This window comes from Chelonia mydas, chromosome 11 (genome assembly GCF_015237465.2).
Source record: "Chelonia mydas isolate rCheMyd1 chromosome 11, rCheMyd1.pri.v2, whole genome shotgun sequence".
NCBI lineage: Eukaryota > Metazoa > Chordata > Testudines > Cheloniidae > Chelonia > Chelonia mydas.
The window spans coordinates 1,427,891-1,433,890 of NC_051251.2; positions in this window are offsets into that span (position 1 = coordinate 1,427,891).

Here is a 6,000-nt window from a genome sequence, read left to right on the forward strand (position 1 = left end):
GTGTTTTCCATACACCCCAAATTGGGTTTTGGGGACAGACAATAAACAAAGAGGGACTCGGTCCTAGTACAAAGAGCACAAACACATCAGGCTGATCCACAGAAAACGCTTCATCTCCTTGGTCATTTCGGGCTTTAGTTCTTGCCCTCCTTGGATTTAGAAGCCAGTCTGGGCATGAGGAGGAGAGAAAAAACCCTCAGCCCTCCCATCCCATCCAGTGCTCTCCAGTCCAACGGTCTCCTGCAGAGTATCCCAGAGACTGTCACCAGACAGATGCTTACACAATCTAACTTGGCATTCAGGTCATAGCTGCCTTTGGCATGGGGTTTGTGCCCACTTTTCTCCCCCCGCAGCCCAGCTAGGCCAAATTTCCCTCCCTCATTCCCCTGCTGCATTGTGCAGAAGCTCCCTCTTTCCCTGGGCATCTCCATGCCCTGGGCACACCCTCAAAGAGAGACAAAGCAAGAGCACCGAGCCACAGCAGTCAGGGGCTGTAACCTCCTGACGGCACCGGGGAGAGCCAGGCACTCTCTGGGCTCTTAGAGGGCCCCAGCACCTTAGTGTGTGAGCAACAAGCAGGACTCAATGCAACAGCAGCAATGTTGAGATCCGGAGCTCCCTGCAGCCCCAAATACAATTGGCTGCAAGGCCCCGGGCCCTCAAAGCAGTGCTCCCATCCCTGACTAAGCAGGTCCTGTTTAGCTGGCTTCTCAGTGAATAATAAAGACGCTGATGCTGAGAGCTCTGGTCCCAGTCTTTACTGAACAGCCCCTTGCCTGCTCTGCCAGCAGCCTCTGGAAACCTCCCTCCCAATGGATCCTGGCGTTCACAGCATTCTCGCCAGCCTGGTGATAAAGGAGTCATGGGAACGGCTGGAATCAGAGGATTGGACACCAAGGTGGCTTCTGACTGGGAATCTGCTCGTTCTGCCTAGGAGATGACTGGTTATGTCTGGGAGGCGACTTATTCCCCCCTGGGGCCGACTGATTACGTTTGGGCACCGACTTGTTCCATGTAGCAGGCTGCTTCTTGCACTCAGAAGTGGATTGGCTGTATCTGTGAGTGGACTCATTTCATCCTGCAGTTGACCGCTGACATCTGGGAGCGGACTGGTTGCATGCAATACCTGACTTGTTCTTCCTCGTAACTGATTCATTTCAGCCTGCGGCCAGCGGGTTATATCCGGGAGCAGCCGACTAGCTCCTTTAGAGAACAGCTGTGATTCTCCTGGTGGGACTGGACTTGTTCCTCCTTGGAGCTCGTTCCGTCTGCACAAGAGCTTCTTGGTTCCATCCAGGAGCTTCTTCATTCCACCCAGGAGCTTGTCCATTCCATCTGACTGCCTCTTCTTTGTTCCACCCAGGAGTAGCCTCCTTCCACCTGGGAGCAGCCTCATTTCAGTTGGTGGTCGATTCTTCCCATCCGCAATTGGCTTGTTCCACTCAGCAGCCAGCTCATTGCTCCTGTCAGCCACCTTGGTGCAGCTGGCCGCTGACCTGTTCCACTCATAAGGTGATGTGTATCTGGGAGCTGGGGCATAGCCAGCAGCCGACTCCTTCCATCCAGCAGCTGCTTCGTTGCATCCAGCTTGCAACTTGTTCCATCCAGCATGCAGCTCGTACACAGGAGCTGAGTCAGGTCTGTCTTGGGCCCTGCTCCATCCATCATACAACGCACACTCCTCATGTGACCTGTATCCAGGAGCTGCCTCAGGTCTGTCTTGTCCCCTGCTCCATCCAGCATGCAGCTCATATACCGCAGCTGACTTGTCTCTGTCTTGTGGCCTGCTCCATCCACCGTACGACGCAGACGCCTCATGCATCTCGTATCCAGGAGTCGTCTCCTGTCTGTCTGGTGTATCGTTCCATCCACCGTACGACGCATACGCCTCATGCAACTCGTATCCAGGAGTCCTCTCCTGTCTGTCTGGTGTATTGTTCCATCCATCGTATGACGTATACGCCTCATGCAACTCATATCCAGGAGTCCTCTCCTGTCTGTCTGGTGTATTGTTCCACTCATCGTACAACACATACTCCTCATGCAACTTGCATCCAGGAGCAGACTCAAACTCATAATGTGACTCATTCCATGCGCCATGCGGCTCATATCCCTCATGCGACTTGTTCCACCCATCATAAAACTCATATCCCCCATTCAACTCATTGCATGCTTCCTGCGACTCGTATCCAGGGTGTGATTCACTCCTTGCTGCTTCTCTGTTGCTCCTCTCAGCACCCGTCACACCTGCAAGAAATCAGACTTGTTACACCCAGAATGCACCTTGCTAGGCCCAGCATGAGAGTTGTTCCCTGTTGCTGCTCTGCTGTTTGTCTCCTCAACCGTTAAGAATTGACCCTCGTCAGCATTTGTGGACCCTCCCAGCGCTGCCCTGAGAAGAGTCCTTGGGCCCGTAACTGGAGGCCCAGCTTTAAACTCCAATCCCGCACCGGGACATCACCTAGGACGGTAACTGAGGCCCAGGCTCACCGGCAGCTGGGCCTTCACTCAGCACTAAAGACCTTGGTTGACCTAAAGGCCCTTATTCCATTCGCGGGCTAGCTGTAGAGGATGGTACAAGGGATGCTGGTCAAGAGCAGACCTCGGGGGAAGAGGCAAAGAGGGGACAGGGCCTCGGGGGCGGGGCCATAGTCCAGGCGCCCGTGGGCCCCCCCACACTTCTAGGGAGCTTCCAACACTTGTGTGTAAGCCTCCCCTAACAGAAGACTCATGCACTGCCTATGGATTCAGGCCCTTCTTCCCCCGAGGCCCCACGCTCGCTCTGCCTCTTCCCACCCCCACTCCGCCCCCTCTCCTGAGTCTCCCTGCCCCCTCCGGTCTGTCTCCCACCCCCGACCCACCCCGAGGCCCCCGATCCATCGCTTGCTCCTCTCCGCCTCTTCCCCTGAGGGACCACCATACACTACTCATTCTGCTCTGCGCTGGGCGGATGGCCCGTGGGGGGAGAGGCGGAGCAGTGACAGCCTCAGAGTGGTGTGCAGGTGGGGCCACAGTCTGGGTGCTGGTTCCCTCCCCACAGTTCTAGGGAGATTCACTCCAAAGGCAGCGGGCCAGCAGGCCTCCAAAGGGAGGTGACCCACGCCACATCCTTGGCATTTGCCCTCCTGCATGACCAGCCTTTTGGGCAGAGGCTTAGCTTCCCCCAGCCTCTTACATGGGCTGCCCATGTGTTCACTGAATACAATAGAATAGGTTGTTATTAAGGGGCTGGGCCCTGACCTGAGACTGCAGACGCCTGGTTCAAGTCTCCTCTTTTCCTCAGACTCCCTGGGGCAAGTCACTCCCCTGCGCAAGGCGGAGAACAGCGGTGCTGCTGCACAGCGGTTGTGAGGATAAATACAGGGAAGAGTGGGAGGTGCTCCGGGACTGCAGTGACAGGAACCGGGTAACAGACAGACGGTGTGAACAATGTTCCCTGCCTTTGTCCTTTCAGTTCCCCAACTAAGCAAAGCATCAGGATTTTAACAGGAGAATCAGCCGAGATCAAAGCCCACTAAAGCCACTGTCCAGTGCAGCCAGGTATAGAACAGTACAGAGGAAGGGTGGTGTCAGCGTCCCTGCTTCACTGGTGAGGACATTGCAGCATAGAGCTGGGAAGCGGCTGGCCCAAGGTTACAGCGAGGCAGGAATAAAATTCAGGTCACCTGAGCAGCAGGCCTTTCCTGTATCCATTGGGCCAGGCTGCCCACCTCAAATGTGGCTCCTGGTTCCTGCACAGGCTGCTCCTCTGTGTTGCTGTGAGATGGGATGATTTAACCGAGGTCAGGGCTACACTAAAAAGCTTTGGCCTCATATGCTGGTTGGGGTTTGAAAAAACCACACCCCCCATCCGACATCGCTCTGCTGCCAAAAACCCAGAGTAGACGCAGCTCTGCCAACAGAAGAGGGCTTCTGTTGGCATCGCCAGCAATGTTGTTATTGTAGTGACAGAAAAACCTCTTCTGTCGGCATAAACCGTGTCTACACTATCTGCCAGGATGGCTGTACCGGGATAGCTGTATCAGCAGGACCCGTGTAGTGTAGACTACCTCCGAGCTTTAAAATGAGTGATGGCCCCTCTTAGCAAGGTCACACATCCAGGAACAAAGACCGTAGGTCACACTTACTAGATGGGGGGCTGTCTCCTGGAATGCAGTGACTGAAAAGGCTTTAAGGTCCTGGGGGATAACAAATTGGACAGGAACTCCCAGGGTGATACTGTAGCTACGAGGGGTAACGCGATCCTTGGATGTATAAGCAGAGGAATATCTAACCGAGGTAGGGAAGACGTATTACTTCTGTATACAGCCTTGGTAAGACTGTTACTGTAGGACTGGGTCTGTGTCCATTGCTAGTGGCCACACTTCAAAGATGATGTTAAAATTTTAAAGGGTTCAGAAGACAGAAAAATGATTAGTGGTCTGGAAAACCTGACTTCTAGTGAGAGACGAAAGCCGCTCACGGTGCTTTGTTTGGTAAAGAGAAGGTTAAGAGGTGGTTTGATCCCAGACTGTAAGAATCTTGCTGGGGAGGAGATTTCTGACACAAGCTGGCTCTTTAGGGAAGCAGAAAAAGGCATAAGGAGATTCAGGGGCTGGAACCTGAAGCACGGCAAATTCAGACAAGACAGAGAGCTAATTAACCATTTGCAGAACTTGCCTGGGGCTGGGGTGGATTTTCCATCACTTGCCATTTTTAAGTCATCACTGGATATTTTGTAAATGAGATGCGATGGCTCCAGTGGGAGTTACGGGCTTGATAGAGAAAGTACTGGGTGAGATTTTCTGGTGTGTGCTATGCAGGAGGTCAAACTAGACCATCACAATGGTCCCTTCTGGCCTGAAACTCTTATAGAGGGGTGAATTTTTTGGTTTCTTTATAAAATTTTCATGATTTTTTTTATTTTTTATTTTTTGTCGTCCCGTTTCCTCTTCCCCCCTCCCCCCTCGGTCTTCCCCATGTTACCTTTTTGCCACCAGGTCAGTAAAATGAATCCAGCCCAGGGCTTTCTTGGCAATTTTATCTTCTTTTTTCTTTTCCTTTTACCTCTCTGTAACTTTTCAAAACTTTTCCAACATTGGAAGTGTCACTGTGGCAGACTTCCAGCATCTCATTCTTTTACCGCTTTGTCACTTTTTAAAACTTTCTCAACTTTCAAAAAGTTAGAGTGCAAAAAGAAAAAAGTGGGGGAAAACCCTCATCATCATTCCTTCCCTTTCGTTCAGTGGGGAACAGGAAAGAAACAAAACCCAGAAATTTAAAAATATTTTGGTTTATGTGAAACAAAGGAAAAATTTCAATTCCAAACAAAATGGAATGAAAATATTTATTTCATCTTGAAATTTTCCCTTGAATAATTTAATAGAAAATGGCCTTTTCTGACCAAAAATTTCATTTTCGACAAAATCTCATTTTTCATCAGGAAAACTTTTCCATCCAAAAATTGCCCTCAGCTCTACCCGAGAGACTTGAGTGGGGTTAAAACTCACCATAGAAAGGATCTCGTCCCCCAAAGAACTCTCTGAGGATGTCACGGATGATGGCAAAGTTGAAAGTAAATCCAGGGGCTCCATTTTCAGCCTTCGATCCCCCAGGCTCTTCTGGGGAAAGGCAGAGACAGGAAATGGCAAACACGGCGCCCAGGCCCTGAAGCCGGCCCTCACAAGGGTCCTCAAAAGGAACGAGAACAGGAAGCAAACAGGACACCCTGCTTGGAGCCGCTAAGGCTGGATCCCGTCTCTCCCCACTGCAGAGCTCTGGGGCCAAGAGGAAAGGCCCTGAGTGCGATGCTGATCTGGAACGTGGCTGTGGAAACGTGGCCCCTCCTCCCTCGACCAATGGGCTCCCTGTGGATATTCGCAGGCGGACAGAAGCAAACATTCTGTGCCCTGGGCTCCTGCTAGCCCTGCAGAGCCAGCCCAGCCCGCGGAGAATGAGCCAGGGTCAATTCTGGTTCGTGCGTCACCAGCAGAATTGGGAGCAAAGTTCCAACCGCAGGGA